The following is an 8910-nucleotide window of genomic DNA, read 5'->3' as shown; positions in this document are numbered from 1 at the left end:
ATCAGAAAAAGGTTTCACAAATCCCAATCATGGTTTTACTCATTTATCTGGAAGAGGAGAATAATCCAGTCCAGGTTTGAAGTGTCTACGATTTGTAGTTTTTAAATTAGAATCAATTAAAGACGCGGATGGTAGTGAAAAATTAGGTGGAATCGCCCTTTAGCTATTCGACGCTAGAATTTGATGCCAACTTCAGCGTCGTCTCCTGTCTGAAGGTAATTAGTTACAGAATCTGTCTGTGAAACTGTCCAGGATTTGTAATCTGCTGCTGTCGCAACCCTGAAGATTCCCGTCAAGAAGGGGCGTAACACACACACACACACACAAAGTTAACGGGCTAAATGTTCTGACAACAAATATATTCGGCTGAATAAAGCCGAAATAAAGCGTTTCCATCCACTGTCAGCTCGCTAGCAGCGGTAAAAGCGCAGCTGCGCCTGTCGACATAAAGTGTGTTTGCTAGCTTCAGTAAGCTAACAGTCGCTGCTTGTCGCCAATCACTGCCGCGGACAGTCTGACACGCTCCGCCGGCCGCCGCCACAACATACGAGCCCTCTGCCGGTGAGCTAACTCTCCACTCCCTGAATTCAGCCCGAAAAGACACCCGGAAACTTGCCATTTTTGTCGCTCCGCCAGCGCACGTCCAAGTCCGCACACGAAATCTTAAATCTTCCTCTTCGCCTCTTCGCATAACACGGCTCCTAGCTAGCCGCCGCCGCGGGGGCTTCTGGGAAGCGTAGTTTCGAAGGCGTCTCGGCAGCTGCTTCGTCCGTGGGTGCATAAACTACACTACCCACAGTGCCGTACGCGGGGCTGCAACTGGACGCGAACGCTTTCGGTAAATTGCGCAAACTTGTAACACGGCGTGCCATCACCATATTTATACATTCCCTCCGCGGTTCCGTTCTGTTATTGGTTCTTGTGGAACCGAACCATCGCGCGACAGGCCTCCGCGGTCAAATAATCCAATAAACGGTTCTGACCAGCGACGCAGAGGAACCGTAAACCCGCAACTTCTTCTTAAACATATGGCATCATACTTGAGAAAATACACTCTAATAATACTTCTCAGTGACGTCAAATACATAAACAAGTGCAGCGAGCTGAATAAAATACTCACTTCAACACAAATCATTTCGCAGCTCCAAGAAATAACTTGAAATCCATTAAAGGGAATTTACGGCCATTTTGAAGCGAGGTTCGGTGGAAAAGTTGTGAACTGTCAATATCTTACCTGCTGTGGATAGATCTTTGAACAACCTAAGTTTGGGGGCTAACCACTAACCCGGGCTAACAACTAGACTGAATGTAACAAACACGTCTTAAAGCAAGTCCAATGTTAAAAGATTTGACAACAATTCATGCAAACGCTGCTTTTTAGAGCGTCAGTTTTGCAATGTGTCGTTATTTTGCCCCAAAAAAAAGCATGATACTCCTGTCTGAAGTGCCCTGGAAGTGCTACAGCTAGGTGTTGCCGTCGCTTTTTGTTCTTGTAAATTACTATAAAATTTGATGTAAATAACTATGCAATGTGAAACTGACAGCAGTTTATAACGAAGCTCTAAAAGTCTGAAGATTTGGAGTCGTTTCAAAACAGCAACAGTCCGCTCTGGTCTCGGCTGTGGTCTGACTAGCCATTAGCTCATCAATCTAGTCTACAATAAACTCTTTTTCTATAAACTGAGGTTGTTTAAAGAGGTAAGATAACAGATCATAAGTCAGGTCAACTTTATTTATGTAGCGCTTTTCAGCAACAAGGCGATTCAAACTGATTTACAACACAAAAATACAGAAAACACACAACAATAGAAAGTTAAAACTAAACATATCTAAAACACGAATCTAAGACACAAAAGTACAGACTAAAGATAAACTGAGGAAAAATCAAACTAAGAACTAGGATTCAAAAACCTCAGCTGATCAGACATGATAAAAGCTAAGATAAACTAAACTAAAGGTCAGCTAAGAGTTAAAAACATTTTAATAAAAGGCCAAAATAATGTGTTAAAAATAAATAAATAAAGACAGTTTTTTTTTTAAAGTCAGGAGCAACATAGACAGAGATATGCTCTCTCATAACCTTTCTAAAAACCCTACTTTAAAGTTGAAATGCTAAATGTATATATACGTATATATACACATTGTTCGTCTGTTTGCAAACAATGGCATGAACCACAGAAGGGATTTTAATGAAACTTTCAGGAAATAATCATCAGATGTACCTCTACTAGTAAAAGTCGATCCATTTCAAGATGGCCGTCACAGCCAATCAACCTTAGCAAACATAAAAATGGCTATAACTCAGCCACTTTGACAGATTTCCAGCTAAAACCTGGTGTGGTGGTAGCTGAGAGTCATACCCAACAGTTGGTGTTCTTTGTTTAAGACTTCAGCGTTAATTGTTGGCGTCAGTCCTGTTTGTCTGTTAGTAAAATATCTAATGAACCAATTGGCAGATTATATTGAAACGTTCAGAAAGTAACCAATAAATGAACTTCAATCAATCCAACTCAAGATGGCTGCCACAGGTTAATGCTGTCCAACTCAAAAATGCTGTAACTTGGTCACTTTTATATATGTTGAGCAAAAAACTGATATATTAGTAGTGTCTGCTACATTAACTCCTGCTACATTGAAGCGGAAATTAAATAACATATGGAAATAATGAGTTTTCATGTTTTTCTTTCAGTGAAACACTATAATAAACCACTCCAGTGGTCCTTTTCTTTGATTTCAAATGTTAATGACTTGTTTTTAGAGTTTTTGTGAAGTGGGGCTGATTGTGTGGGCGGAGTCACCTCCTTGGTTGACGTAGAAGGAGGCGGAGCCCACTGAGGAGGTTACTGTCTCAGTGTTCATCAGGGAAAATGGAAGCAGAAGCAGAAGAAAGTTTTGTAAACAGGAGTACTGTTTGAAAACGTTTTTTTTTTTTTTTTTTAATCTGGAGTGATGCTGTCAGGAACTGCAGCCCCACATTTCAGAAGAGGAACCCCCGAATTTTACAATGTTGTCACACAGTCTGCAAGGAGTTTCCCATCCTGTCAGATAGACATAGCTGGTGAGAGTTGGACAACAAAGGTCTGACAGCTGGAGGCGGTGGGATGGTTCTTCTTGAAGGTTTGTATTTCAGGTGCTCCTCTTACAAACATTAACTCCACAGTCTCCAGACTTTGGGCTGTAATTTTCACCAGGAGCTAAACTAACCACATCCATCCAACTCTCTTGTCCTTTTTGAAGCTGAAGAATGACACAGCTTTTGGAGTTTTGGGTCAGTTTTTGTATTTGATATTTCTTGCCTTGTTCGAGTTCCTGTTTGGCTCTCGATACGTCACACTTCTGAGTGATCACGGAGAATGCTGAACAGACCCTAGTCATTTTTTCCATCTTTTAATTATCTTTTATAACTTTCATTTGATTTACATTAGCTTCACAACACTTTTCATTTCCCCTTTAATTTGACCCTCTATATAAAAACAAAAAACAAAAAAACAAATGTGATACCTTCATCCTCCAGAAGGTGGCAGCATTCATCCAGATCCGGCCCAAACTGACTGTAGACATTCAGACACGACACACTTTCTCATCAATCACAAAATGAACTCTGCACCGACTTTCCTAGGTAACAAGATTGTAGAAAAAAAAGTCAAAAGCCAATGTTGACAATTCACAGGAACCTGGACCGTGACGAGGGGCCCACAGGAGAGAAGCAGGAACAGGTTGAGCGAAGTTAAAGTCCACAGATCTATGCGTGGAGGAAATAAGCTGACCAAACATGGGCTTATCCACCCGAGTCTCTTCGTTATTGCTCGTCATGGTTTGCATTCTTGGTCGATTTCACAGTCGGTTGCAAAAGTATTCACCTCCTTGGTATTTCGTCATCTGACAACCTGAGTCTGTATCAGGATACAGGGTATTGAACTTAATAGTCTTGATTTTAGGTCTTGAATGTGCAGTTTTTCTATTTTAGATCTTGAAACACATTTAGTACATTTGTACATTTCTTCAGTCTCTGCAGCAACTTTTGTTTCTTTTTTAATGCACTGTCGGCATTCATTCGTGTTTGTGTGTTGTAAACAGGACCTGAGACGCAGATTAACCCTGGGGCTCGAAGAATAAAAAGATTTTCTTTAATCGTGAAATGAAAGGAAGCAAAAAGGGCAGCAGACAAGCGTATCCTGGAAGGCAACAGGAGCACAAGCGGGACAGAGAGGTCTCAGAGGGACGCAAATGGGCTGAGAGAATAAACGGGCAGGGGCCGATGACCGCTGAGCTTAATGGATACGAGGAACAGGTGTGAGATGGAACAGCAGGAAGTGGACTGACTGGGGGTGCGGGGAGAGATGGCCGATGACCGGTGGAGACGCTGAGAAAATGAAATACAATAAGATAAACAAACAAAAATACAAAAAAACAGCAACAAGAACACTGAACTAAATCCATTAATCTATCAAACAAAACAGAAGGAAGCCAGGATCACCGATGGGACTTTTAGTCCCATCTGAACTCATCCAGTTATTCTTCTCCTGAAACTGGTTTGCTGAAGTTTTTAATCGATTTTGGCTGAATTTGAATGAAAAGCAATTAAAGAAAAAAATAAATTACAATGACCTGCTACTGTTTACATTTCACGTATATCTTAAATTTGAACCATGAAGGTCTTTAAACGATCACAAAATGTCTTAAATGTGGCTTTTTGAAACTGGCAGAAACCCAACACCAGTTGAAAGAGCCATCATGAAGACCAAGGAACCATCTCCATCCAGGTCAGAGGCAGAGTCATGAAGAAGCACAGATTAGGGGTTTGGGTTATAAAAAAAAAAAAAAAAAACACTTTAAACCCTGAGAAACTTCGCTGTGGCTGACACAAACCTGCCGCCTCTCTTCACAGTGAGGCACGGCAGTGGCGGCATCATGCTGCGGGGATGGTTTTTCATCAGCAAGATCTGGGAAACTGGTCAGAGCTGAAAGAAATTACAGAGTTTCTCTGTGTAGCCAGCAGTTTCTGAGATTTGGGACGGAGATCAGGCCTCAGGCCACCCGATTGAAAGATTGTTGTGACGCAAGCAGCAGCCCACCCAACCTGAAGGGAGCTAAGGCGGTCCGGTCCCGAGGAACAAACAAAAACTCCAGTGATCGTGGAGACGAGCCGCTGGGCGTCGGCGACGCTGGCAAAAACAAAGCCGGGATGAGGAAGTGATGTTTATGCCGGTTGCTCTGCTGAGGCAGAGCAGACCTGTCCCCAACGCACGGAGACTCTGTGGCCTGGAAACCAGTGGGCGCCATCGAACGGATGCCGGCATGTCCAGACACACAGAGAGAGAGAGAGAGAGAGCTGGAAATAGACAGGAAGGAAAAAGACGGAGGCCTGGGCATTAATAAAAGATGTCACAAGTGCAGCTTTGTGGATGCATGCACACATTTCCACGCGTTCCATTAGAGGAAACCCATGCCATTAGGAGCTTTATCTCCTTTGTGTGGACCCCCCACCCCCACCCCACAAGCCCCCAGCCCACGCTCATCGTACGCGACTTTAAGGTCCCCTCCGTCTGCCTGATGCAGATGTTTTAGACAGGTTGCTCCAGTTCCCCTTTGCAGCAGCGCAGTTTTTTGCTCCATAGAGGGATTCTTTTCTCCTTTTTACATAAGGCGTCTCGAACAGCTGACGAAAAGCTTCACCAGCCCCCCACCCACCCCTCCCCGCCTGCCCCGAAACGTGCGATCACAGAATGTTTCTCCGCGATCCAGCACTCATTGACTAAACACTTGCCTCCTTCTGCACGGACAAGCCGAGAGGCTTATTCAGCTCTACTCCCCGGGTTTTCTGCCAACGGGAAACTTGAATTTTTATACGCTCTGTTTGAGCAATCTGTGACTTTTTCCTGTTTTAAATTAAAAACAAAAAGCAAGACAGAAACAAAAGAGGTGGTGAAACACCCAGTGCAAAAAAAAAAAAAAGACATGAGCCAACGATGCAAACAAATGAGTTGCAAAACGGCACGTTTGCAATTCAAAGGGGGACGCCTGAAAATTGAAACTGCTTGACGGCGTTCGCCTGGATGTCTGATGTCAGCACCAACTCAGAACCCAGAGGGACACTCACACTTTGTTTCCGACTCCACGGGTCAGAAAATCTCTCATTCAGGAGGAAACATTTACAAGACAGTGGTGAGAGCAGCTGTGTTGGATGGTTTGGAGACAGTGGGACGGACAAAAAGACAGGAGACAGATAATGAATGAAGATGTTGAGGTTCTCCTTGGATGGAGGATGGACAGGATCAGGAATGAGGTCATCGGAGGGACAGCACAGGTTGAAGGACTGGGAGATGAAGTTAGAGATGGTTTGGACATGTGCAGAGGAGGGACAGTTGGTGTATTGGTAGAAGGATGTTAGAGACGCAGCTGCCAGGAAAAAGACAAAGAGGAGATATCTGGATGCAGTTAGAGAGGACATGGAGGGAGTTGGAGTGAGGACAGAGGACGCAGAAGACAGAGTTAGATGTGGAGACCCCTGAAAAGGGAACAGCTGAAAGAAAGATGTCTTCACTGAACCTCACATGTGGAAACCTGAGCTAAAAACCAGAGTGATGTTTGTTAAAACAAAATTAGATGTTTATATAGTTTTATTGACCTACATCATTCAGGATACATCCCTTAAACGACCCCCCAAACATTCTGTCTAGACAAACCTACGCTCTGTTTTGAAGTATGTAACAATTTCTTCTGAAGTTTGGAAAATGGCTAAATGTTTTTTTTTTTTTTAATTTCTTCAGCCGTTATGTTGATCCCCTCAAAACCCAGCAGGCCTTTTCTTCAGACCATTCCTGGACGGGCTTCAAATTTCCCCTCGAATCAATAAAAGTATCTGAATGTTTTGAAACTCTCGTATGCTCATTGCTTTTATTCAAAGAATTGTCTACCCAGGAGCACCAGAAAATGTAGGCTCTTATACCAAACCAAGAGTGAATCATCCAGTTTTTTGACAAACTTTTTTTTTTTCTTTTTTTAAAAAATGTCGACAGTTGCAAAAAAATGGGTTTCCTGGCCTTCCTTTTGTCATAATGTTTTCTATTCACTTCATTCATGTGTAAAGCTAAGAGCTTCACCACTAAAAAAAAAAACGTGCTAAAAAAATGATAACCATATATCTCATAAATGGATTTTTTGAGGGCTTCAAAACTTAAAAAGTGTGATATGGCTTCATTTGATAATCATTCCTAAACAACAAATAAACTTCAAACTTTAAACTTCTTTTATTAATTGTATTGCGGACATTAAACAGTGGCTTCACCACAACTTTCTGTTTTTAAATGAAAGTAAAACTGAGTGCATCTTTTTTGGTGATGTTGCTCCTCTGATATCCAACTTCAAAACCACAGTTAAAAATTCTGGGATGACTTTTGACAAGGAACTGAAGTTTGATAAACATATAGCTTCTGTAGTCAAAGGCAACTTTTATCAGTTACGTCCTTTAACCATGGTTAAACCTTTTCTAAATCGTTCAGACCTGGAAAAGGCCATTCATGCTTTTATCAGCTCAAGGCTTGACTACTGCAATGTTTTGCATGTTGAAATCTCTCAATCCTCCATCAGACGCCTTCAGTTTGTACAAAACGCTGCAGCCCGACTCTGAACCAACAATCCCAGACGTGAGCACATCACTTCCCGTTTTGTTTTCTCTCCATTGGCTTCTAGTCTGTTTTAGAATTGAGTTAAAACTTTTATTGGGCACTTCTAAAGATCTTAACTGTCTTGCCAACCCTTATTTAGCTGATCTAGCAGCTTTCTGTGAGTAAGAGAGGACCTTAAGATTAGCTAATAGATATTTACTGTTTGTTTCTAAGGCTGTATTCACACCTGATAGTCTGGTAGACTCTGTTCGATTGGGGACCAAAATTACAACATGTTCTATTTTCAGCTGCTGCGTTTCAGATTCACTCTGCACCGAGTCAGTCAAGCCAAACCCTTTGAGCAACCTGTCCTCCCCCTCGCCTGTGGTGGCACCAAGAACTACTGAAGGAAACAACATGAAAACCTCTGAAGAAGACGCTGAACGCAACTTCCTTCTCGTGGGAAAGGAAACAAAAATGGAGTGGCGTCAAACTTTAGCGGTTTTAGGATTTCTGTTTTGTCTGTGGTACACGTGGCAAACGAACCACGAGCCATTTCTCCTGCTAGGGGTAGAAACGCGCGTTTGTTTTGGTTGTATTTACCCAGAAGGCCCTGTGGTGTAGTCCACTTCCTGCCTTTGGAGCGGTCTCCGATCAGCTTGCGTTCACATATGCATTCGAACCTCGTCAGAGTTCACTTCAACCGAACTAAGACCGAGGTTTTTAGGCGGACCAGAGTTCGCTTTTTTGGTCCGCATCAGAGTTCGATTGCTCGTTCATACCTCCCCAAACGAACCTGACTTTCTCGGCAAACGAACTACAGTTCGATTAAAGCGTAGTAAACAGGGCTGGTTTAGACCCTTAGTCTCAATACAAACACTGGGGTGACTGGGCCTTTTTAGGTCGCTGCACCCAGACTGTGGAACCAACTTCCTCAGGATGTGCGCTCTATCACTGATCTATCGCTTTTAAAATCTAATCTTAAAACTTTTTTTTATTTATTCAGGCAGGCTTTTAATACCTAGTGGCACTCTGGCATTTTTGTGTTGTTTTATTGATTGTTTTTAACATTTGTATTGTGAAGCACTTTGTGCACCGTTTGGCTGTTGTAAAGGACTATAAATAAATGTTGGTTGATTGATTTTGATAACCATTTTAAGTAACTGTAGATGTGAGTATTAGCATGAACAACTATGTATCGAACTGGACAGGCTCCAGTTTCCCTGTTTGATTCGTTAATTGATTGATTGATTGAACATATAGAAGACTGATGGATTATTTTGAGAGTCAGTGGTTTGTTTGT

At 42.3% G+C, this 8910-nt stretch overlaps 1 protein-coding gene and 1 long non-coding RNA gene across 3 annotated transcripts in view; one reads left to right on the top strand and one right to left on the bottom strand.

Moving 5' to 3' along the window:
• traf7 (TNF receptor-associated factor 7) overlaps positions 1 to 1202 on the bottom strand; it is a 17700-nt gene extending 16498 nt beyond the window's left edge. Inside the window, exon 1 of one of the 2 annotated variants that reach the window (XM_017435717.3) lies at positions 1121 to 1202. The gene's annotated coding sequence lies outside the window, so the exon portion shown is untranslated. Of the gene's footprint in view, positions 1 to 616; positions 770 to 1120 lie in introns of those variants that run through there. The other variant, XM_017435715.3, reaches the window with a different exon arrangement.
• A 1430-nt stretch (positions 1203 to 2632) lies between these two features.
• Positions 2633 to 5955, top strand: LOC119617515. The gene is made up of 2 exons (XR_005233837.1): positions 2633 to 3117; positions 4078 to 5955. It is a non-coding gene; the product is annotated as an uncharacterized LOC119617515 (long non-coding RNA).
• Positions 5956 to 8910: the final 2955 nt, after the last annotated feature.

This window comes from Kryptolebias marmoratus, linkage group LG12 (assembly GCF_001649575.2).
Source record: "Kryptolebias marmoratus isolate JLee-2015 linkage group LG12, ASM164957v2, whole genome shotgun sequence".
In the NCBI taxonomy this organism is placed as follows: Eukaryota; Metazoa; Chordata; class Actinopteri; order Cyprinodontiformes; family Rivulidae; genus Kryptolebias; species Kryptolebias marmoratus.
This window is presented reverse-complemented; position numbering and strand designations above follow the sequence as displayed.